Raw genomic sequence first — 25473 nt, 5'->3', positions numbered from 1 at the left:
TAACAAGCTACACATATTAACGAGAGTGACAAGAAACAGCGAAAGATAGAAAGCAAAAAACTACCACCATATATGTCCCATTAATTCATTACCTGCGTGTGTGCCTCGCAGGGGTGTGGACTGATGTAATGGCTGATGGCAATAAAGGTAATGTCTGATGCCGGGGGAGTCACTGGGAAGGAAAAAGAGGCACATACGCTTTGTTTTATTTGGTTTTCTATCGAGCCTGTTTCCTCTCCTATATTTATTTTGGCACTGTCTTTCAGCATGTGCCTTATTGTTTGATGTCACTTAGCTTGACTTGTTCTGATTTTAAAAGGTAAATGTTGGGGTGACAGACGCTGAGGAGAACTGATAGATAAGTAAAGAGATAAGTTAACAGACAGGGACTTTGTTACCATGTCCTACAGCTGGTAATGAATTTATCGACCCACCTTTCTCACCCTCCAGGTCATCACGCACTCCCAACCTGTCGTACTTACTCTCCCCTCTCGTCCTACCCCATATGACTTGCCGTGTATAAAGATTCAATCCAATCACAACTAGATTAACATGGATTCACACGAGTACAACAGCCAGTACAAAGTAACAGTCGAGGATACGCACCATAGTAACACAATAGGCAAGACTTAATATACACAGAGTAAATAAAAGAATAGGTAAGATGAGCAAGGAAGAACTGCCGAGCTGGTGAGGCCTGGCGGGATCTCAGGCTGGTAACGAGAGGAAAATAGAAACAGATCCAAGGTGCTGATAACGAGTTGGAGCAGTCTGAGCAGAGGGAAAGCAAGGATGATGGAGTGGTGAAGGGTAAAGATTTAATGGAGGGAAAGGACAACTTGGATTTTTTTATATGAGACTTTATACGTGTGTGTGAAGAGAAGGGAATGTGTGTGAGTATGATGAGAAGGATGATGAGGTAGTGATGGAGGAATTTTTAGTGGTGAAGGACTTTTGCCATTGTTTTAAGAGATGAGGTTTCTAGGTTTGCGTGAGGAGAGGGAAGTGGCTGTAAGGAAGGTCATGAGGTGCTGGTGGTGGAAGAATATTTAGAGGAGGAAATATAACCCGTGCCTCATTCACTGGAGATAAGGTTTACAAGGGAATCCAATTAGAATATCAATGGCGGTGTGATAGCAATGGAAGAATAGACAGTATAGTGGAAGTTGTGGAGTAAGAGACAACGACAAGGAGCGGTATAGGAGGCAGCGTGTCGGAGGTGGTGGTGGCGGTGGTGGTGGTTGGGTTTGGAGGTATGAAACCGTTCCGAAGCATCTACTCGAACCTACACCTGTTCTTGAATGCGGCAATGACTCAAATCTATGTTGTTTCCTTTGCTATCGATCATTATTGTTCATTAACGTATGGAATCATAAATAATAAAGAAATGGAGGGAGGAGCGGGTGACCTTAACACAGTAGCCTAGACACAAAGCTGACAACGAGATGAAAGTTCGAAGCGCCGTGAATCCGTATACAATATTAATCTATCCGCTTATTCCTAGTCATTATTTCCGTTCCTGTGAGATAGACGATCAATTAGACGAGACATGATGAATGGAGAATCGGGTGGCCTTAACCTAATAGCCTAGTAACAAAGGCAGCGACGGGAGACAAAAGACACTCGAAGCGCCTTGAGCCCTCGCTAGGCGCGCTGCACTTGTTTGTTTCAGGCCCATAATCCCTCCTCCCTCCCGGTGACCCACGCGAGTGTCTGCGGCCTTGGGTGGCGTTCGCGTTACTAATCCCTTGTTATCCGATTCGCCTCGTGTCCTCGCGGCTTTATTAGGCGAGGGACGCGTCGCCAACACACCTCCGGGAAGCGTGAATAAGGTAAGGCCGGGCGGTGGGGCTGCTGAATGACGCTGCGGCGGAAAGTAACGGCCGTGGGGAAGGTCGGGTGGAGGGGAGGCATGGAGGTGGGTTCTGGGTGGGTGGGGAGTAAACATACTTCCATTGGCCTTGTTATTATTGATACTTCCAATGGCCTTGTTATTATTGATAAGGCTGTCTATGCGTAGTGTTCATTTTGGGGCAGTTTAAAAAGTGAGTAGGCGTGCAGTAATGGCCGTGTAGAAAGCTGGGTTGGAGCTGGAGGCTGATAATGGGTTGGGAGTGTGTAAACATGCATCTCGTGGCCTTGTTATTAGTGATATGGCTGTCCCTGGGTAGTGTTTCATACTGATGTCGTTTATGAAGTGAGTAGTCGTTCAGTAATGGCCGTGTAGAAGGTTGGGCGGGATTTAGGTACGTGGTGAATAAACAAGCTTCCAGTGGCCTTGTTATGTGGTGATCGGGCCGTCCTTGTGTGGGAGTATTTCAATGTGATGCCGTTAATAGAGTGGGCGTACAGGATTACCCGTGCGGAGAGAGGGTCTGGTGAGGGGGTGAAGGCCGGTGCAGGCTGGGTGGTAGTTAGGGTCACCGTGCTCGGGGTGCTTCATGTGCTGTGGTGACTTAAGGCATTATTGCAAATTAAACTCGGATGTTCTTTGCACTCGTTTAAGGGGGGACTAACACATTATTTTTTATAGTTCATTCTGTTGCTAAGGTGGATCATCGTTCTCTGTCTAGCACGCTTTTCCCTACTTCACGCTTCACTAACCTGTCTCGATTTTGGTTTCACGATTTTTCCTGTTTCCTAGAGTATTTATTTATTTTTTCAAAGGTCGCGTTGATAGGATTGTGATGGGGCTCAAGTCTGATCCGTTGTTTGAAAAGAGATTAAAAAGAAGCGGGTACATGATACTATGGCTCAGTGGTGGCCACTGGCAACTATTTCGTCGTCGCACAGGTAACGACTTGTTCACGGTGCCTCACGCCGCACTGCCTTCAGACACACTCACTCCAAGGATTGATTTGCTGTGTTCACCTGACGCATGGTAAGTGTGTGTGTGTGTGTGTGTGAGAGAGAGAGAGAGAGAGAGAGAGAGAGAGAGAGTCGAGCTTGTTATTACATGCACCAGTCGTGTTGCACTGAAGCACTGAGATGAGTTTATTCCTTTCTCGCGCTACAACATTAGAGAATAAAAAAAATGGTACTGTGTGAATTTACTTGCTTGCACTTTAGTTTTGTGCCACTGTTTTTCGTTCGAGACGCGTCGTCGATCGTTAACAAAGTTAATTTTTCAACATTCATAAAACCACAATGTATTTTAAATATTCAATTAGTTTTCCTTTTTTAAAAGCACCGTTTCTCAAGGGAAAATATGATAAGAGATGAGAGCCTTTCATCGTAAAGTTTGTTGTGCAAAGAAGAGAATCTTTATTGACCTTTGTTAAACATCTAATTTGGCAGAGAACAATAATATTGTTTACGGCTGTTTTACAACAACAACATCTATACAATGCCTACTACTACTACTACTACTACTACTACTACTACTACTACTACTACTACTACTACTACTACCACCACTACCACCACCATTTCCACTCCTCCTCCTCCTCCTACTACTACTACTACTACTACTACTACTACTACTACCACCATCATTTCCACTCCTCCTCCTCCTCCTCCTACTACTACTACTACTACTACTACTACTACTACTACTACTACTACTAAAGGTGACCTTATATATATTGTCAATTTGATTTGGTCATGCTATATTTGTCACGCCCCTAACTAAATTAATGTGACCACACACACACACACACACACACACACACACACACACAAACCACACTTAACTAACAAGCGGGGCCAACTAACTCCTGCGCACCCTTGTAACTCAGGCGGGCCATTATGGAGACTCATTAAGGCAACGGAAGGGCTTGTTTTGTTACCCCAATATCCGCCACGCCCGCCGCTACGTTAGGGCGACCTGAGCACCTGCTGGACCCCCCCCCGCCCCCCCTGCTCTCTCTCTCTCTCTCTCTCTCTCTCTCTCTCTCTCTCTCTCTCTCTCTCTCACCTGTATTAGCTGTGCCAGTGTATATTTCTTCATTTATTTGTTCCTACGGGAAAACATAAGAAGCGTAACTAAGGGATATGATGTTCGGTCTTCAAGGAAATCGGTTTAAGTCTGAGCGTCTTCCAACCCCTCCGGCATTCATCCAACGCTCTGATTCTGACCGTTAGTATGTGCAGGTGTTTCGCTCTCCTCCTTTGTGCTAAGTGCCCGCGTCTGCTAGTAAGTAAAGGGGCTATTACACTGGGCAAATTTTCCGTGGATCTTCAGTCAAACCACGATTTTCGTTTGCGTGGTTCTCAATTGTTTGTTGTTATTGCTGATGATGATGATGGTGAGTAATACCGTCGTCCTTCAATGAAATTTACCGTAGATTTGGAAGATCGCGGACACGTCAGAAAACCACGGAAATATGAGAACCACGCCAGCGGAAATCGTGGTTTGGCTGAAGATCCACGGAAAATTTGCCCCTTAAGGAGGAAGGTTTGCGGAAGCAGACTAATTATCTAGGGTTCGTGCAAGCAAGGGCTGTGCATCTTAACTCCCCTCTCTCCCCGGGCGCTTACAATCTCGTACATGTGTATTACAACAGTAGTTTCCCTTCGCTTGTATGTCTTCCAGCAATTGTAAATCATTCAAGAGAGAAAATCACGTCTCCCAAAGTTACGAATGGTGTATAATATTTTTTTTTGCTTCTTCTGATTACTCATATTCATTTATGCCTGATGCTCTATATGATAGTCATGGAGAGGGAGGAAGAAGATTAGAAAGGTTTGGATTAGGATGAAGAACTAGAGGAGGAGGAGGAGGAGGAGGAGGAGTCGAAGGAGGAGGAGGAGGAGGAGGAGGAGTCCGCAGCAATGTGATGACTGCTTGGGCCGTGTTGTGGAAATGAGAAAAGTTAAAGACGACCCAAAGAGAAAATAAAAAAAAGACATGTAGCAGAGAGAAAAAAAGGAAAGGTACAAACAATCAGTCAGAAACGAAAGGGAAAAAATAAATGTAAGGACTATTAATATTGATACTGGTGGGATTAACTTTCTGATTGATTAGTATACGCTCCATAACCTTCATGCCAAAAGTTCGAATAGAGTTTAGTGTAGGGCAATGTGACGAAGAGGGAAATAGTGAACCTTGGTAGAGCTAGAATTTATTTATCTTTTTCCCTATAGAAGGAACACCACCTAACAGGCATTCTTTTTTTATCCAGTTCCTCCTCTGCCACTTTACCGTCACAGGAGCCTTTTCAACGAGGACTATTTTTTTTTCTTAATTGATGTCTCGTACGTCAACCATAATAATCAATTCATTCCCTTCTTTTTTTTTTAGAATTTTAGTGGTGGTTAAACACCTGTTCATATGAGGGTAAACTTACGTGAACCACTTTTCGCTGGTTCTCTTCTGATTACAGTGAAGGAAGTTTATGGACGCGAAGCCAATATAGAGAGACGAAAACCGCACGGAGGTAATGAAAGATAAAATGGCTGTAGTAGATAAAAAAAAAAAAAAAACAGCGACAAAGGGAAATAAATGACAAGAAAATGAATGGATGAATTATGAATGGTTGACGCACGAAACTAATCAATTAAAAAAAAAGAAATAGTCTGGACCTTCTCTGTGCTTTAAGGGGAGGTTTGTGTGTATGGCAGGGGGGGGGGGGGTGTCTGTGTGTGTGGGGGAGCGGGGGGGGGGGGGGGGAGAGGTGGGTGTGTGTGTGTGTGTGTGTGTGTGTGTGTGTGTGTGTGTGTGTGTTAAAGTATGATATCACAGATGGACAAGTTCCCCCTCAATTGTGACTCCCCGTAACAGGAAAACTTAAAGCAGATTGATGACCAAACTTTCCTTCTGGCGACTTGGAATTATTATATGCCTGTGTGTACTAAGCCCTGTGTGCCTCCCGCCGTCTGCTATTGAATTATCGGAGCGAGAAAATTAGGCGACTTAGTGAGTATAATATTCTCCGCGATCCAGTAACGAGGCACGACCCGAACTCAAATCACCAACGTATATAGATTTTGTTACAGCAATGAGAGCAGGTCAAGGGCAACAAAAACAGAAAACAAAACAATCCCGCTCAGTAGGATGTTATTACGTTATTCCGCGGCGAGTCAGCAGGGGAGAGCGTTGGAACAGTTGGGGTGCAAGGGTTGGGAGAATCTTTTTAATAAGGCGTGACCCCGAAACTTCCATACGATCTTTTTCGGTAAGAAGCTTAATTTGTCCAGGGAAATTAGGGAGTTCCAATACTATGTTTCTCGAGGGTAATCCTGCTGGCCCTTCTCCTTTTTCGTCCTCCACTTCCTCCTCCTCCTCCTTCTCCTCCTGTTAATTCTCCAGATGCTGCAAGGATACGAGTTAAAGGAGAGAAGAAAGGAAGAATACGTGGAGGAAAATAGGCATCGAGGGAGAGAGTAATGTAGAAACAGAGGAAAAGAGAGAGAGAGAGAGAGAGAGAGAGAGAGAGAGACTGTAACAGATGTCGGGCAAGTTTCCCAAAGTTGTTCCCATATGTTTTATTAACGAACAGGGAAATAGCGAACTTAGGTAACATCTCTCCGAGGCGTCATATATCATCATTGGATATTTATACAAACTTACCTTCCATAATTTATCTTCCACATGTAATTGAATTTTAAGTTAATCCCACCAGTATCAATATTAATAGTCCTTACACTTATTTTTTTCCCTCTCTTTTCTTACTGATTGTTTGTAACTTTCCTATTTTTCTCTCTACTACATGTCTTTTATTTTATTTTCTCCTTGGGTCGTGTTTAACTTTTCACATTTCCACAACACGGCACAAGTAGTCATCACATTGCTGCGGACTCTTCCTCCTCCTCCTCCTCCTCCTCCTCCTCCTCTAGTTCTTCATCCTAATCATGACCTTTCTAATCCCAATCTTCCTCCTCCCTCTCCATGACAATCACCATTACCATCACCATCACAATCACCACCACCCACCATTATCAATAACTGCAGGAAATTCATCGACACTATAATAAAGTTGCCCGAAACCTGCGCCGCCAGAACTCCAAAAACAAAATAGTTAACCCAGTTGTTGCAGGTGTTTTTAGCGCGAAGAAAACGGGTTAAAAGTTTGTATATACATAACTGACGGAAGGGTGAGAGCGCCTGTTTGTCTGTCTGTGTCTCTCTCTCTCTCTCTCTAATAATTGACACTGGACGAACAACAGTGTGTGTGTGTGTGTGTGTGTGTGTGTGTGTGTGTGTGTGTGTGTGACAGGATGATCGGCAGCAGACGTCCCTGTAAGTAAGATATCAAAACATTAAATTGCGAGGGAAAGGTTAACGGTAGAGCCGGGGAGGAAGAAGGAAGAAAAGGCTGCAGATGGGGCTGACATGCATAGAATAAGTGAATATGTCAGAAAAATAGGAATAACTGACCCCGTTTATCCATCCCCGGGAGAAGGAACGAACGATAGAAAGGATGATATACAGGTTTTGACGTTCAGCAAGATTTTCTGAACGTAGGTATTTGGTGATGCCGTTTCTCTCTCTTCTTCGGAATAAAGGATAAAAAGTAAAATCCTTCTCTCTCTGGTCCTCGAAGAAGTAGCTGTGTCCTCCCACGATTCATGGTTGCGCGAGTAGATTCAAGGGAGTGAAGGGAGGATAGAGACAAGAATGAAGGGAGGAAGGGGTGAATGTAAGGGTTGAGTAAGGAAGAGAAGGTAAAAGTGGATAAGTGATAAAGAGCAGGAATGAAAAGGGAAATGAATACATAGGAATACATAAGAAGAAAGGGAAGGGGAGAATAGGAATACATAGGAAGAAGGGGAAGAAAGGTAGAAGGGGAGGAATGAAAAGTGGAGAAATGAGAAAGGGAAGGGAGGAGGAGACAATTAAAGAAATGGAGGGAGGAAGTGTGAAAGATGAAAACGAAAGAAGGGAGGAGGAGATGAAGAACGCAAAAGATGAAGGGAAAAGAATTGATTGACACGTGTTTATCCCCTGCATGTCTTCTTTTCCATTATGTCCGTCTGTCTTGCATGTGTGGAATGAAGAGGGGCATGATTGGAATGGACTGCAGCATGTCTGGAATGTCGAGTGCATGTTCGGAATCGTCTGGTGGATGTCTGGAATTCACCAAAAAATCGTGTTTCAGTTTGTCTTTGTTTAGCGAATGCTGATAGACGTGTGTGTGTGTGTGTGTGTGTGTGTGTGTGTGTGTGTGTGTGTGTGTGTGTGTGTGTGTGTTTGTGTGTGTTTTAGTGCGTCAGGAGTTTTTGTAGACGGCAAATAAATATAAAGTTCGTACGTAAATCACTTTCAAATTCTCTCTCTCTCTCTCTCTCTCTCTCTCTCACATGTGGGAGAGAGAGAGAGAGAGAGAGAGAGAGAGAGAGAGAGAGAGAGAGAGAGAGAGAGAGAGAGAGAATATAGAAAGATGATTGCTAGTCGTACTGAAATAGGAATTGAGATGAAGAAAAGAAACAAGTAAAAAAACGGAGCATCTGAATAAGAAAGGGAAGATAAGAAAACTTTATAATTAGGACGTTCCGACGAGAACGTTTGAGTGAAAAGCGATGGGAGAAGGAAGGGAGAAAAAAAGAGGAAGGGTTCGCAGGGTAGAAATAATTGAAAGGACGAATGACAAGAGAAAACAAAGGAAGGAGAAAGAGGAAGAGGAAGAAGGGTATGACGAACGGTGAGGAGGAGGAGGAGGAGGAGGAAGATAGATGAAGGAAGGCGGAAATGAGAGGACAGAGGAGTAGAAAGAGGAGACAGAAGAGTGTAGAGGAATTGGAGGTGTAGTAGAAAGGGTAGGAGAAGGAAATAAAGAGGGAGTAAACGTAGTAAGAAGAGAAGGAAGGAGAAAGAAATAAACGGGAATCAGACAATGTAGGAAGGATAGGAGAAGAAGAATAGAAAGAGGGAGGATATAGAAGTGGAAAGAATAGGAGGAAGAAGGAGGAAGAAAGAGAAAGGAAAGGCAGAAAATATTAAAAGGAGGAGAAAACGAAGGGAAATTCTCAAAACTTATGCACAAACACCAACTTACAACGACGATTAAGTTGAACAGTTTTAAGAGAACGTGGAAATTGCAGTAAGAAAAACAAACAGCAACATTTTCAATAGTTATGGGATCCTCGCCATGCCTAGAACCTCATACTGCTCGTGGGCGGGAGGTGGGGGAGAGGGTTCACCAGTCGGGGTAGGGGGGGGGGGGAACAGGGGAGGGCGGTGGAACAGAAGATAAATCAGAGAGAGAGAGAGAGAGACGTTTCAATAAAACAGAGACACTTAACCCAACAGAGGAAACCATCTGGCCAGGGTACGAGTATAGGGAGAAGGAGGAGGAGGGGAGAGAGAGGTAAGAGAGGGGAAGAGGAAGGAAGAGAATTAGGAAGGTTAAAGGCGGTGATGAAGGAGGAGGAGGATTAGGAACGGGAGGAGCTGGGAAAGAAAGGGAAGCAAAGATGAAGCTGAGGACGAAGAGATAAGAAAAAGCAGATTAAGACGGAAAAAGAAGAGCGAGGTTAGAGGGAAAATATAATAAGGAAACAAATGATAGAAGAGGAGGTAAAGAAGGAGAGAAAGGAGGATGAGGACGAAGAGATGAAGAAGTTAAAGCAGATTTGGAAGGGAGGAGAGAAGATGGAAGAGGAAGAGAAGTTAGGAAGGATAGCAGATGATGGAGAATGTGAAAAAGGAGGACGAAGAGAAATGTTAGAACAAAAAGATAAAAGACAGTAAAGCAGGTTAAAGAAAAGGAGGAGGATAAGGAAAAAGAGGAAGAGGAGGAGAAGCAGAAATGGTGAAAGAATAGAAGAGGAACAGCAGATAAAAAGAGGAAGTAGGGACGCTAAATAGAAAGTAGGTTACGGAGGAAGAGGAAAAAGAGAGGAAGGAGTGGAGGACGAAGAGGAGAAAGAGGAGGAGGAAAAAAAAAGAATGATAAGCGTGGGTGTTAAAGAGACAGGAGATTTAGGCGGAGGAGGAAGAAGAGAAGGAGGTGAGGAGGACGAAAAAGAGAAAGAAGAGGATGAAACAATGCAGAAAATTTATGATAACGGCTTAAAATTACTAAAATAACTAAAGTGACCCTTGAATACTAAATCTGGACCAGTGTAAGGAAGCGAAAAGGGATTATGGAGGAAAATGAAAAGGAAGAATACGAGGAGAAAAAAAAAAACCTGATATATACGAAAACAAAAGTGCCAATTCTAGAGTAAATATATAACAGAGGAGTAAATAAGGATGTCTATAAAAAAAATGTTGAAGTAGAAATTTTAATACGCTTTCTACATTATTATACCGACCCCTTGTGGGCATGTGGGGCAAAGGGAGACGGGGGAGAGGAATAGTGGGGAGAGTGGAGAAGTGGAGGAGACTGAGTGGAAAAGCAAATGTGGGTGGGGAAGGAGAGTGGGAAGGAGGAGTTTAGAAGGACAAAGAGGGTAGAGTGGCGAGGTGAGAGAGAGAGAGAGAGAGAGAGAGAGAGAGAGAGAGAGAGAGAGAGAGAGATACAAAGGAAAGGAAAGGAAGGGAAGGAAGAGAATGGAGAGGTGGGGTTAAGTGTGAAGAGATAGGATAGGATGTGAGGGGGATGAGGGGAGGTAGGATGAGGAGGTGAGGGATGCTTAGAGAGGGCGGAAGGACATAAGAGGTGTAAAGAGAGGTGGAGGAGAATCATGAGAAGAGGAAGACTAATATAAGTGTTTGGGAAGAAAAAAAAAAGGGGAGGAAGACAAAGGGGAGGAATGAGGGAACGGAGAGAGACGAAAAAGAATTGCACGGGAAGAGAAAGAGAGTGAAGGAGGGAAATAGAGAGAGGAGGAGGAGGAGGAGGAGGAGGAGGAGGAGGAGGTGTTGTGATCTGATGGAGTCTCTCTCAATCACTTTAATGTTGCGCGGATCTTTCACAGCAGAGGTGGTGGGGGGTAGGGGGGGTAGGGGGGTTAGAGGGGGGGCAAGGAAAGAAAAGGAAATAATGGACTGGAGAGAGAGAGAGAGAGAGAGAGAGAGAGAGAGAGAGAGAGAGAGAGAGAGAGAGAGAGAGAGAGAGAGAGAGAGAGAGAGAGAGAGAGAGAGAGAGAGAACTATCCAGGATTTCAGTTTCGGTAATGCATCCGGCCATACTTTTTGTTTGTTTGTTTGTTTAGTTGAGATCACACGAATTTTTTTTATGGACGAAAACAAAATTTAAGTCCGTGAACGTAATAACTGATCAGACAGACAAACATTAAAGCAGAGGAAAACTCGGTTCAAACAACATCGGCAGAAAAATAGATATAGATAGATAGATAGATAGATAGATAGACAGACAGGCAAACAAAAAGAGATAGAGAGAAAACGAAGGAAAACTCGGTACAAACAACATCGGGAGAAAGATAGATATAGATAGATAGATAGATAGATAGATAGACAGATAGATAGATAGACAGACAGGTAAACTGACAGAGATAGAGTGAGTTGGCAGGCAGAAGTTTACGAGGCTGTATGACTCCCTCTACCCCTCCCAAAAAACACTGAAAACAAAAGATAACTCCCGCTAGTGTTTCTTCTGGAGGCGGTCTGTAGTCACTCAAAAGAAAAAAAAAACTCTCAAACTGTGCGCATGTATTTACACGGGGGAATGTTTTGTTTGTCTTGGCCTCGCGTACAGTAAAAAAAAAAAAAATGCCTACGAAAACAAAAACTATCCCCAGACTTTCCGGGGTCAATCAGAAGCCATTCTCAGGATAAAAAAAGAAGGCTCTCAAACTAGTCCTATTTAGTCGGTGAAATGTTTTGTTTATCTTTATCCTTGTTTTCCAGGAAGTCGTGTGAAGAGAGCACGAGGCGTATGATCGGACTAACAAAATCGGGGGTGTTGAGGTGCCAGGCTGTTTGTGGAAGTCCGGCTGTTGATCTTATCTCGCAAAGGATGGTGAAAAATTCGCTTACCCACTCAGTATTCAACCCCCTCACACGCATCCCACGCCCTCCCCACGCCGGCACGGACCCACGCCCCGACGCCACGCCACGCCCAGTAAGTTGCTCTCTCCTTTGTGTTATAAATGCCTTTCAGTTTGCCTCGTGTTCAAGTCGAGTGTGCCATATATTCTCCTGAGGCACGGCTAATAAGTACACGTATTATACTTTTGTTTCTTGTTGTCACGCTTTGTCTCTGTGATGGGTGTGTTTGTGTGTGCGCGGGGGGAGCATGTGTGTGTGTGTGTGTGTGTGGGGGGGGGGGGGGGGAGAGGATTTGGTGAGCGTGATTGAGGGGGAAGTGAGTGTGTGTGGGGAGTTGGAGATGTGAGTGTTCGTGTGGGTGTTGGAGGGTCGGTGTGGGTGTGCGAGAGAGAGGGTCCGTTTATCCTCTTTGACTAGCTGTCTGTGGAATCTAATTTAACACGTTCTGGATGGCTGGAGAATACTGCGAGCGGCGAGCGGGACACATCAAAGAGAAGGGGACGCCACTTACCGGGGGCAGTGTAGTGGGACAGGGCCTTCACCTTTGCGAGGCGTAAGTGCGTGACGGCGGGACAAAGGTGACGAGTGGGCGGCGGAAAGTAGATAACAGGAAAGACACGTGGTGGATTACGGACCCTGGTGTTGGGCGTGGGGAAGGGAACAGATGGGTAATGAGAGTGGATGGTGTGGATGGGGTGAAAGGTGGAGGTGGAGGAAGAGACAAACACCTCTCCTCCCGAAATTGACCTCTCTTTTTGGCCACTCCTCTGACTTCTATTCAGGAGCAGTAAGTAGCGGGCTATTTTTTTAAATATTTTTCTTTACGCCCTTGAACTGTCTCCTTTGCTGTAAAAAAATAGATAACTAGTGGCAGGCTGAAGCAAAGGATAGTAAAATAAGGTAGTAGATGTAATAGTGTATAGAAGAGGGAGGTAGTAGAAGAGATAGTGGGGAAAACGGGGGGTAGAAAAGGTAGACAGTAGAAGCTAGAAGAGGAGGTACTTTATAGAAGAGAGTGAAGATTTGGTAGAAGATGTAGATCGTAGTAGAGGTAGTTATTAAGAGCTGGTAGCTTACAGAAGAGAGAGGTAGACATTTAGTAGAAGCTAGAAGATAAGGTATTTTATAGAAGAGGGTGAAGATGGGGGAAGAAGATGTAGATCGTAGTAGAGGTAGTTATTAAGAGCTGGTAGTTTACAGACGAGAGAGGTCGTGGAAGAGGCAGTGGGGGAAAAGAGGAGTGACATACATTTAACAGAAGCGGTAGTTAGTGGGACAGCCAGGTAAGGGATGAAGGCCTCTTAGCGGCTATTAACAGGTGATAGCTGGGTGCATTTAGATATATACAGACAGGTGCGATGAGGTGTGAGGTGGACAGGTAATGACAATCTACCGGAAACAAATGGGTGAATAAAACGTGAGAGTTGGTCATTAATTAAGCTCTCGACCAGGTGTGATGGTGACTGTCAGGTAATTGAGTGTTTTAATTAGGCTTTCGTATGTGTCTGCCGCCTGGGACCCTATGAATGACAGCGTAGGAAAATACATAATTACCTGTTTGTATTGCTGCTAAAAGGAATGTGATTAGGCTTTATAAGAAAAAATCATGCATGTTAAATATTCGTTTGATGCTGTCAGGTTGCATCGTGAATTACAAAAAAAAAGAGAACCTAATTTATAAGCACATTTTGGGACGGACAAAAACGAATTGAAAAAATTTCCCAGGCAAGCGTAAAATAATTAATCACAAACTATTCCTCCTTAAGGTTATTGATTATCGTGAATTATTAATAGTGCAACACTCACAATAAAATAATAGCAATATAATAATAAGAAGGAGGTAAAGTATCATCAAGAGGAAGGTGAGGACGAAGAGATCAAGAAGTGGAAGCAGATTTGGAAGGAAGAGGAGGAAGTGAAGGTAGGAGGGATAAGATACGATGGAGGATGAGGAAATGGACGGCGGAAATTAATATCTAAACAAAAAGGTTAACAATAAAGTAAGTAAGTATCGAAAACAAAAGACAAGTTGGTGCATGGCTGAGAGGCGGCAGGACCATCAGTTATATATACTCTGGCTGGCCGTGTTGGTGTGAGGGCGGGGAGGAGGAGGGGGCGAGTGATGTTTTGGAGGCATTACTCGTGTTTGCCTGACGGTGTTGACAGCGGGGAGTGGGCGGCGGCCATGCAAATGAAGGCGTATCGGCGGTGGGGTAAACTCGGTCTGGCTGTTTACGCTAAGGATAACACACACGCACACACACACACACACGCACACACACGCACACACACACATACACACCTTTGGGTACACTATCGAGGCTGTGACAAAAAACAAAGGCAATTAAGAGGACAGGGGACAGAGGCGGAGGCTGTGGCAGGGGTAAGGGGAAGGAAGGGATGATAGTGTGATGGGAGACAGGGAGGGAGGGACCCGTATGGAATGGTGGAGGAGGAGAAAGAAAGGAAGGAGGGAATAAAGAAAAGGAGAAGAGATGAAGTGAGGTGCATTTTGAAGGAATGAAAAATGAATGGAAGGAGGAACGAAGGAAGAAAGGGAGGGAGGCGAGAAGGGAGATTTATGGGATGGTGGAAGGAGGGGAAGAATAAGAGAAGGGAACACAGAAAAGGAAGAAAAGAGTAAAGGCGCGGTTACGTAATTTTTAAAGTAAAAGAAAGAAAGGAAAGAAGGAAGGGAGGATGGGTGGGATGAATACTTAATGCGAGAGGTGGGGAAAAAAAGCAAAGCGGAAAGGAAGGAAGGAGAGAAGAATGGAGAAAAGACGGTCGTAGATGAAAGAGAGCAAAATAGTGAAGATGAGAGAGAGAGAGAGAGAGAGAGAGAGAGAGAGAGAGAAATTTCCCAGTAGTATTTCAGTTTCGGTAATATTTCTTCTCTGCGCAGGTCCTTTTTTATGTTTAACTGAAATCATACGTAATATAACCGTAGAGTACAACATTTAAATTCGGGAATGTAATAATCGAACAAACAAATACACATGAAAGCAAAGGAAAGGGAGATTAACAGATAGATAAATAGGTAGATAAATAAGTAGAGAGAGGGAGAGGGAGAGGGAGAGAGTGAGTAGATGGTTTGTTAGAAGAAAGAAGAAAGGCGAAAGTTCTTAATAATCCTTTGGGGCATCATGGCTACACAGGGACGATAACGAGGGGCAGTTCCGCAATGATTCACGTCGCCTAAGTTATAACAAACGTCCCTTCGTACCCAATCTTCTACTCTTATCCCAAGCCTCTTCATTTTCCTCTTTTATATAAACATTTCTTTTTTCACGTTTTTTTTTTATCAGCCTCATCCCTTCTCATTTTCCTACTTTACCATATGACTTCTTAATTTTGCTCTCGTTTTCTTTATTTTCATTTTATTTTTTCTTGAATTTGCTTTTCCTTTAGGTTTTCTTCTCTCTTGTGTGGTTTTTCGTGCTATTTCTTCCTTTCTTCTTTTTCTTGTTTCATTTTCTTTTTTTAATTTAGATATACATTTTTATTGCATGTTTTTTTATCAGCCTCTTCTCTTCTTGTTTTCCTACTTTACCATATGACGCTTAAATGTATGTGAAATTGTGGTCCTTTTAATACCTACCTGTCTTAAACATGTATCTTTTTTTCTTTCTATAATATCCATATCAGTTTAGTTTTCCCCGCTTGCATCATATTTCACCACTGTGCTCGCTTTTATATCCTATTTTCCAACTTTATAAATGGCTTCTTTGTTTAGTTCTCGCCCGAGTTCTCTTTCTTTCAGTTTTCAGATAACGTTTCATTTGTTTTGCTTCATTAAAAGACTTCGCAATAAAAAGGACAATCAAAAAGTCTCCGTTAAACTCCAGATCCCAATACAATGAGAGTGCCCCGGAAATTCAGGAGTAAAAAAAAAAAAAAAAAAAAAAATAGGAACGCAAAAGTTATAAAATGAAAATAATGTTACCGTCTACTTTACATCCGTTGTCTATCTCTACCTATTTTATCATTATTCCATTCATCGATTCACCTTACAAATTCTCTTCATCGGTTTTTCGTTACAATTCTGGCCACTGCTCATCTACGTTATCCCCCTGTATGAATCCCTTTACTTTTGACATCTATTTTTCTCATTATCTTTGACCTGCAGACTCGACTTCTTTATTTTTGGAACGTTCTCTTTGCTACGGACTGGTGCGCTTTCCGTCTCTCAGTTTATCGCTATCATGACATCTCGGTTCGTTATTTTCTTTCAATGTTCGCACTATTTCCGTATATGTTCCCCTTGACCCACTGTATCATCGGTCACTACGTTGTTCTCGTCTCCTCCTCCCTTCATTATTTTATCCGTCGCCGCTTTGATACGGCTCTCAGCTCTCTCCGTCTCCCTCAATTTTTAGCTAATATGCCATTCCTTTTCTTTATCGGACAATTTATTATTTTATCCATATCTTGTCCCCCTCGTTTCTTATTACCATATTTCATTCTTTGTTACAGACCGAGCCACACTCCGTCAATCTAAATTATTTGCTTATATGCAATTTCTTCCTCTCATCTTGCTATGTATATTATAATCATGCACATCTATATTCTCTTTTTCCATTTTATGATATTTCTCTTCCAGATTTCGCTGCTTCCCAACTTTCTAAATATCTTCTTTGTTCCATTTTAGGTCTCGTTTCGTCTCTCTCCATCCTTCGCTAATACGCCATTTCTTTCTTTTCGATGAGTTCGGGAATGTACCACGAGGTTTCCGATGGTCATGAGTCAGCGGGTAATGGCCGCCGCCTGGCCAGGCCGTGACGGACGCTAATAACGCCGCCGCTGTGTCCGGACAAGACGTACGGTGCCATTCCCTTCGGTTCCGCAGGAGACTGAAGGCGCTGCTTGTCATCCGCTTCTTTATTGTTTCGGCTTCGTGACACGGGAAGAATTACAATTAATAACTGCAATTATAATGGCGATGAAAATGATAAATAATGATCATCATAATATCAGTTTTCTATGCCGGTGAAGTATTTATGGAGCAATAAAAGTTGTGTATGGCTTTCAGTATTATAGAACTAATAATAATGATTTTTATGACAATAATAATAATAAAAATAATGATAATACTAATAATCCTTTTAGCAATAACATTACTACTAATGATACAAATAAACTAATAATAATAATAATAATAATAATAATAATAATAATAATAATAATAATAATAATAATAATAATAATAATTGAAGTGATCATGATGAGTAAAAACATTTCCGTATGTCAAGTAGCTCATTAACATAAGGTCGTGTTATTGGCATGACAAAAAATAACACTTGGACAAAAAAAATATACTCTCTGTTGTACTGAAACACACACACAAAAAAACATTATCCCACTCCTTCTCTTCCTCCTCCAACCTACATCATCTCCCATCATTCCACGCCAACCCACGCCTTTCCATGGCACCCTCGCCTTCCCACGCCTCCCTCATTAATGCTCGCAGCGGGAAAGTAAGCAGGTTTAGTGTCAGCTGTTCCTGGGGTGCTACGAAATACACGCAACCTTCCTACGTATTTGCTGTGAAAAAATAGATTCCCCTCGTAAGTAAACTCCCCTCGAGCCCAATTACCCCCTTTCCCGCAAGCCAGTTTCGTAAAGTGAATCAGTTGTAGTAATAGTGATGAAAGGAGGAAAATATAGAGGAGGAGGGTCACAGTACAGTGGTGAATAAAGTTACTAAAGATTTGTTTGATGAGAACCTCTGAAGGAAGATCTCCCTCCCTCCAGCAGACAGTCAGGCAGTCACTCTCACCCTTGATATGTTAATTACCAAAGACTTGTCACTCACTGCCCCTTGATGAATCCGCTCACCCGTCAGTCAGTCGAGCAGTCAGTCAAGCAGTTAGTTAGTGTCCGCCACAGCGCCGAGATACATGAGGCCGCAATAATATTCCCTCGTGAGTGCTGGTAACTTCACATTTAGACGCCTTAATTAATATTGCATGATATTCTAATGACATTACCGGTGAGTTGGCTGCGACTGGTGTGCCATGGAGACCCCCTTCACATCAACAATAACAGGAGCGTTCAGGAGGATGGCAAACATGAGTTAATATATCTTATCTCCACACACAAGGATAGACGGGAATAACATGAAGCCAATCGGTTACCTCATCGCTGCTTTCGAGAACCAGTCATGCACCAATTCAACGCTCATAAATATATATCAGTCCATCGCATATTTGAAACTAGTCTAACCCACGTTTTAAAAGATTATTGTTTTTATTTATTTTTTATGAACACTCTAACCTCATCTTTTTGTCATGTCCAGATAATAATATTTTTCATTTTCTCGAGTTTGGGGAGTTGAGCGCAGCCTTCCCTCTCTCCTTAAAATCACCTTACCTAATACCTGTGAGACCTGGCAGATGGGAAGACTTGCAGGTAATTATGATCTCCAGGTATTAATTTTTCGTTCTCTCGAGTTTGGGGAGTTGAACGAAGCCTTTATCCTTAAACTCACCTTACCTAATACCTGTGAGACGTGGCAGGTGGGAAGACTTGCAGGTAATTATGATCTCCAGGTATTAATTTTTCGTTCTCTCGAGTTTGAGGAGTTGAACGAAGCCTTTATCCTCCTTAAACTCACCTTACCTAATACCTGTGAGACGTGGCAGGTGGGAAGACGTGTTGGTAATTATGATCTCTTGGTATTAATGTTTCGTTCTCCGGGTGGCTGTGTTTAGGTCGGAAACTTTCCTTTACATTTCCAATCAAAACTAACCATTATGTGTGCTGCCAGCTTTCTCAGGTTGTAGGACGCACAGGTATATGTCTAGCCCCAAGGTGTAGATATTTCAGTCTCTCGGTGAGTCTTAGCTTGTTCTTGTCTTATAATTGTATCACGAGGGAGAGGGTACAGATGGCTCAGACCTCGAAGTGTTATTTTTTTTTTGTTATTTCTCGTACTCGAAGTGGTAACATTTACGTTTCTCCCTTACTCGAAGTGTTATTATTAAGATTTTCTCTCGTATTCTCTGTGGTGATATTTAATTTTTTCGTTCTTGAAGTTTTAGTAATTGATCTTTTCTCGTAGTGGAGGTGTTCATATTTCATTTTCTCTCTTTACTCTCGTTTTTCCTCGCACTTCAACCATGGTCGTCACCTGTCCCTCACACCAGCCCGGCCAAGCTCACAATTTTTCACTCATCACCTCTGCGGCGGCCTCGCTAATCATATAATTTTGCCACATCGGAAAAGGAACATTTGTGTCTGACCTCTGACCTCCAGGTGTTGGTATTTCATTTTCTCTTATTTTCTGCTTGGGCCTCAACCATTCCACTATACCTCAGCTAGCTCATCATCTTTCGCTTATTACCTGCGAATCCAACCTGGTCCTTGCTGCACTCCCGGGACCGTCTCGTGTGGGTAGAGTTAAGCGACTTGGCGTCATCCTGCCTCTCGAGGGATCGTGGCGCCACAAGGGATGGAAGACAGATGTTCAGGGCCGCTTAGGAGGAGGAGGAGGAGGAGGAAGAGGAGGAGGAGACTGGAATGAGTGATGTGATATTCGCTGTTCTTGTTCATTACCTTTACGGAGTGATGAGGTTAATTTTGTATTATTAGTGTCATTAGAATTATTATTATTATTATTTTTTTATTTTTTATCAATGATGGTAGTTATGATGATACTTATTCGAGAGAGAGAGAGAGAGAGAGAGAGACAAATAGAGTCCTTCCTTTCCTTTCCATTCCTCTCCTTTCCTCTTCTTTCTTTTCCTTTCCTTTCCTTTCCTTTCCTCTCCTTTTCTTTCCTTTCCTTTCCTTTCCTTTCCTTTCCTCTTCTTTCCTTTCCTTTCCTTTCCTTTCCTCTTCTTTCCTTTCCTTTCCTTTCATTTCATCTAATTTCCTCTCCACCTCCATCTCCTTTCCGTCTCTCCGTGCACTCGGGCTGATGCGTCCCTTAAGGAGGGCGACGGTGGGCGCGGCTTAACGTGAAGGCCGAGTATTAATTACCGTGCTTGTAGGGCCGGTGCTGGGGCGGGCCGGGAAAGCTTTATTTATGATAGAGGAAGTTGTATGTGCCACGGAGAGCAATTAATAGGGGAGGTGGAAGGAAAGGTGGTGCCGGAAGGGAAGCAGAGGAAAGGGGTAGTGTAAGTGGAAGACATGGAGGAAGCAGAGGTTGAAAGGAGAGAGTGATGGTGAAAGAGGAAGAGGTAGAAGAAGCGGAAGAGGAGATAGAAGTGCAGGAAGTAGAGGAAGCAGAAGGAAAGAGTAGTGTAAGTGGAGGAGTAGGAGGAAGCAGATGTTGAAAAGAGGAATTGATGGTAAAAGAGGATTAGGTAAAAGTGCAAGAGGTTGAAGAAGAAGAGGAAGAAGAGGAGAAAATGGAGATGGAAGTGCAGGAATTAGAGGAAGCAGAAGGAAAGAATAGTGTAAGTGGAAGACATGGAGGAAGCAGAGGTTGAAAGGAGGAATTGATGGTAAAAGAGGATTAGGTAAAAGTGCAAGAGGTAGAAGAAAGAGAGGAAGAAGAGGAGAAAAAGGAGATGGAAGTCCAGGAGGCAGATGAAGCAGAAGAGAGGTATAAGTGGAAGAGGAGGAGGATGTAAGGGTTGAACGGAAGAAGTGATAATGGTAAAAGTGGATTAGGTGAAGGTGGAAGAGGAGGAAGAAGAAGAGGAAGCAGATTGAGGTGGAGTTTGTGTGGGTGTGAGTGTATGGGAGTGTGGGTGGATGGGTGGGTGGAATAAAGTAAGGAAAAGAAGTGAGGAAAGAAAAACGATCAGATGTAATTACAGTTTTATAATCTTGAATGCATGAGAGAGAGAGAGAGAGAGAGAGAGAGAGAGAGAGAGAGAGAGAGAGAGAGAGAGAGAGAGAGAGAGAGAGAGAGAGAGAGAGAGAGAGAGAGAGAGAGAGAGAGAGAAACCAAATAATGAATCGCAGCATAAAAGTCACGGTGAACGGCAAAGAAAAGCGAAGAAAACAAAGAATGGAGCGAAGGAATGAAAAATTAACAAGCGATAGGGAGCGAAGTAAGACGTTGAGTGATTGACGTGATTAATAAACGAAAGACGAAGGGTGAGTAATGGCTTGTCGAGAGAGAGAGAGAGAGAGAGAGAGAGTATAATTAATCAAGAACAGGAGGAGGTAAACGCTATTGAAAGACGAGTAATTATTAAAGTCATTCATATTTACATCATTATTATGCATACCTGTACCTGGGCATTCATTATCCTCTTCATTTGCATACACCGCCGCCACCACCACCACCACCACCACCACCACCAGCGCCCCCCCTTACCCCCTTTAGCACAAGAGCAACAAGTTAGTCCGCCATCAACACGGTATAATTTATTCTCATTTTATGCATTTATGCGTGAAAAAAAACATATGAAGTCGAGAGAGAGAGAGAGAGAGAGAGAGAGAGAGAGAGAGAGAGAGAGAGAGATCTCTCTCTCTCTCTCTCTCTCTAGGGGTAATGGGCATGGCTGAGGGTTGTCGTCATCGTGAGTAATGGGTCTGGGGAGGGCATGGATGGCTGGGAAATTCTAGACAGGTAGGCAGACGGGTTCAGGAGACTCACGTACATCCTTTTCTGTTGAGTGTAGGGAAGATGGTAAGCGGAGAGGCCGGGGAGAGGAACAAAAGGAAGGGAAGATGGGGACAAGGAGTAAAAATGGTTGGTAAGGGATGAGATAAAGGGGGGAGAAGATGGGAGGTAAGGAGAGGGAAATGGGAGGGTGGATACGTCGGAAAGAGAAAGGGTGAAAGCTAGGCAATAAAGGGTTAGCAATGGGAGAAGGGGAAAGACAAGGCAACCAGTCATGAACCTCAAGCTATAACCTCTCAATCTGTATCAGCATCCAACTCTAAAGAAACAAAGGAAAGGAAAAAGAAAACAAATAGGAAAAGTGATGATAATTTTCGCATTACAGAGAATAACAATTTCTGACTCCCCCAAATTACTTTTTACCCGAGTTTAAAAGGTTAGTATGCAGGCTGTGAACGATATTGTGGCTTATCCTAAAATACGTGTTAATTACTCTCTTCCTAACCTTTGGGCTTTTTCTGCGAGCATGTTTTTTTTTCTTTTTTCTTAGAAGTTTATTTCACTGCGCAGGACCAGGATTAAGTTTACTCTACTCGTCTAAAGTATACAAGCGAAAGTTTTAATCTTTTAAGTTCAAGGGTATTGTGTGTGTGTGTGTGTGTGTGTGTGTGTTACTAGACATACAGACACCGACATTAAAAGATAGACAGTCACACACACACACACACACACACACACACACACACACACACACACACACACACACACACACACACACACACACACACACACATTTAGAGAGAGAGAGAGAGAGAGAGAGAGAGAGAGAGAGAGAGAGAGAGAGAATAAGTTGGAAGAGCATCGGGCTTCTCTAAGTCAACAAGGCGAGTCACGTTTTGGGGGATAATTGGGTAAACTGTTTGTTCTTATATAAGCCGTTTTTGTCCGGCCCGGCGGAGAGGCCAGTTATTCAATTGCTTCACTTTTTCGGCCGTCCTAAAAGTATAAATAAATATGAACGTCTCTTCTACCTTGTTTTCGTTTTCTTTTTTCTCTCTTTTTCGTGTCAACGTGTGCAGAGCTCCCTTGATTCAGTTACGAGTATGATAACTTGATCAACAAAATTATTCTCCGTTTTTCTTGCACGTTAAACTTCCCTCCCGCGCGCCGCTCAAGAAAGACGAAGATATCTGGTTTCGCGCGCGGCTAACCTTTCATCCCTGACTAAAGAAAAAATTGCATGACTTGAATATGAAAATAGGTCCCTCGTATATCCTTGTCACCGCCCTTTTGTTGCTAAGAACGTGAAAAAATAATTTAACTTTATCTATATACATGACTAAAGGTAAAACTCCTCTTCTTGATAAATAGAAAAAAAGTACATTTGAAAACCAGTAAAATGTCGAGGCTGTTCATATCCCTGTTAACCGCTTGCGTCCATTAGGTAAGTGAAAAGGATTTGGTCAACGTATAAAATGAAAGGTTACTATAATATTGCAGTATCAGTGTCACCCTTCTACGCTGCTTGTTGGAAAGAATAATATTTGCTTGATAACTTAGAGAAAGGTAAACAGGTCTTCCTCGTCCTGCTAAAACTGAATAGATTTAAGTTAGACAAAAAAAAAGTAAATTATGTGTCTGTTATTTCTGCCTTCTTCATCCTCTCTCCTCCTCCTCCTCCTCCTCCTCCTCCGACACACACACACACACACACACACACACACACACACACACACACACACACACACACACACACACACACACACACACACACACACACACACACACACACACACACACACACACACACACACACACTTTACTCACTGCCCTGGAATGTGTGGACTGCAAGGCTGAAAAGGAGGAGGAAGGAGGAGGAGGAGGAGGAGGAGGAGGAGGAGGAGGAGGTGAAAGAAGATCGAGGAAGGTTAGGTCAGCCAGACTACATTCCCCTCGCCCAGTCTCCCTTTTCCCTGTTTCTCTCCCTCTTTGCTCCCTCCCTGCTTCAATCCCTTTTCTTTTCCGTCCGCCTTCCCTTTTTCATTGGAGGTCAGGGCAGCCAAGCTCTCCCTGTAACCATCACCTATTTTCCCTTCTCCTTTTTCTCTTCGTTTCTTTTACTGTGATATCTTATTCTTTCATTCCCCGCCTTCTTCTCTTATCTTACCTCTTCTTCTCATCGTTTCTGTTTCCTTACCCTTCTATTCATTTGTCCTCTTGTCCCGACTTATTCTTTCTCTTTCTTTTTCTCTTCATTTTTTTTACAACAAAGGAGACAGCTCAAGGGCACAGAAAAAGGAAACAATAATAAAAAAAGCCCGCTACTTGCCGTTCCTAAAAGAATCCAAACCTTTCTTTTATTTCCGTTATTCATGCATTTCCTATTCTATTTATTTTCTAATCTTCAAACCTTTATTTCTTCCTACTCAGCTAAGAAGTCCGGGTGGGTTTTGTCCGCTTGGGGAGCTCCCTGGCCATAGAGCTGCCATAGCTGACTACATGTATACAGAATAGTTAGTACAGTTTTATATAGTACGTGGCTGACATACGAGGGAGAGGGTTGTGTGTTGGGGGTGATGTGGCAACGCTGTAGAGAGGCTCGAACCCCACCCAAAAGGACTTCATATTTGTGTCGGACTTTTAACCCCTCTCTTTAACCCCTCTCTCTTTTCGTCCTTCAATCCCTCGTTACTTTCTCTTTCTTTATTTATCGTTACTTTCTCTTTCTTTATTTGGCTTCAACCCTCCTTTATCGTGCCCCCTCACTCTACTTCTCTGTTCTTCAATCACCATATACTTTCTTTTTCTATATGTCTTCTCTCTTTTCGTCCTTCAATCCCTCGATACTTTTTCTTTCTTTATTTGGCTTCAACCCTTCTTTATCCTGCCCCCTCACTCTGCATTTCTGCCCTTCAACCCCTTGGTACTTTCTTTTTTTCAATCTCTGTCAACCATTCTCCTTTATCTCGCTTCCTCACTCTCCTTTTCTGCCCTTCAATCCCTCATACTTCCTTTTTCATCCTTGTTTTTCACCCTCCGTTAGCGTGTCACTCCCTGTCTCGTCTCTATCCTTCAACCCTTCGATACGTTTAATTTCTTTTTTTTTTTCCTGCCCGCTCTTTATCCACCCAGTTCCCTCGTTCTTTTCTGTCCTATTTTGATGCTTTGTTTTCCTATTTTTTTTCTTCCACCCACCTTCATCCCACCCCTTCCTACGCCTTTTCTCCTTTTTTTTTTATCTCCCTCCTCTTTTATCCCGCCCCCTCCTTCTATCCTTCGTTGCTTCGTTTTTTTCTATCTTTCTCTTTCACCCTCCTTCATCCGACCCCCTCCACCTCCTTCCTCCTCTCTCTACCTTCCTTCTTTATCCCGTCCCTTCCCTCTCCCTCCTCTTTTATCCCTCCCCTTCCTTCACTGTTTATGTCCTATTCCTCGTTACTCCGTTTTTCTGTATTTCTCTTCCACTCTCATTCATCCCACCCCTCCCTCTCCTTCCCTCTCCATCTCTCCTCCTTCACTCCCCCTCTTTCCTTTCCCCACTCCCCTTCCTTCCTTCTATCCCTCGTTACTTTGTTTATGAATCTTTCTCTTTCACTCCCACTCTCTCCCTCTCCTTCCCTCTCCCACCCCCTTCCTCTCCTTCCCTCTTCCTCTTTCCTCCTTCTCTCCCCTCCTTCCTTTGCCCACTGCCCTTCTTTCCTTCTATCCCTCGTTACTTCGTTTATCAATCTTTCTCTTCCACTCCCACCCTCTCCCTCTCCTTCCCTCTCCCACCCCATCCCTCTCCTTCCCTCTTCCTCTTTCCTCCTTCGCTCCCCCCCGCCCTCCTCCTTTACCCCCCCCCCCCCCCTTTCTTTGGCTAGGTCCACGACGGGAATCCAATTAAAGCAAATCAACTCATTCCTTGGACTTTCAACTCGGCCCCGTAAAAGTTAGCGGACACTGGCACCCTCAATTCCTTTCGTCCCCCTCCTTTATCGTCCACCTCCCCTCCTCCTCCTCCTCCTCCTCCTCTCCCTCTCACTCAATCCCTTCCAATCCTCCTCCTCCATCGCCTTCTCCTCTTCCGCCTTTTCCTCTTCCTCGTCCTTTAGCTCTTTTTAATCGTTAT

At 43.4% G+C, this 25473-nt stretch overlaps 1 long non-coding RNA gene across 2 annotated transcripts; it reads left to right on the top strand.

The window, feature by feature from the left end:
- Nucleotides 1-1713: 1713 nt before the first annotated feature.
- LOC127001824 (uncharacterized) lies at nucleotides 1714-16811 on the top strand. Of its 2 annotated transcripts, none has more exons than XR_007755467.1 (3): nucleotides 1714-1832; nucleotides 11696-11909; nucleotides 16546-16811. It is a non-coding gene; the product is annotated as an uncharacterized LOC127001824 (long non-coding RNA). The 2 variants fall into 2 exon arrangements; XR_007755466.1 differs by lacking the exon at nucleotides 1714-1832 and adding an exon at nucleotides 2731-2881.
- Nucleotides 16812-25473: the final 8662 nt, after the last annotated feature.

This window comes from Eriocheir sinensis, chromosome 21, assembly GCF_024679095.1.
Source record: "Eriocheir sinensis breed Jianghai 21 chromosome 21, ASM2467909v1, whole genome shotgun sequence".
In the NCBI taxonomy this organism is placed as follows: domain Eukaryota; kingdom Metazoa; phylum Arthropoda; class Malacostraca; order Decapoda; family Varunidae; genus Eriocheir; species Eriocheir sinensis.
Note: the sequence above shows the minus strand (reverse complement) of the source record. Positions and strands in the feature narration are given on the sequence as shown.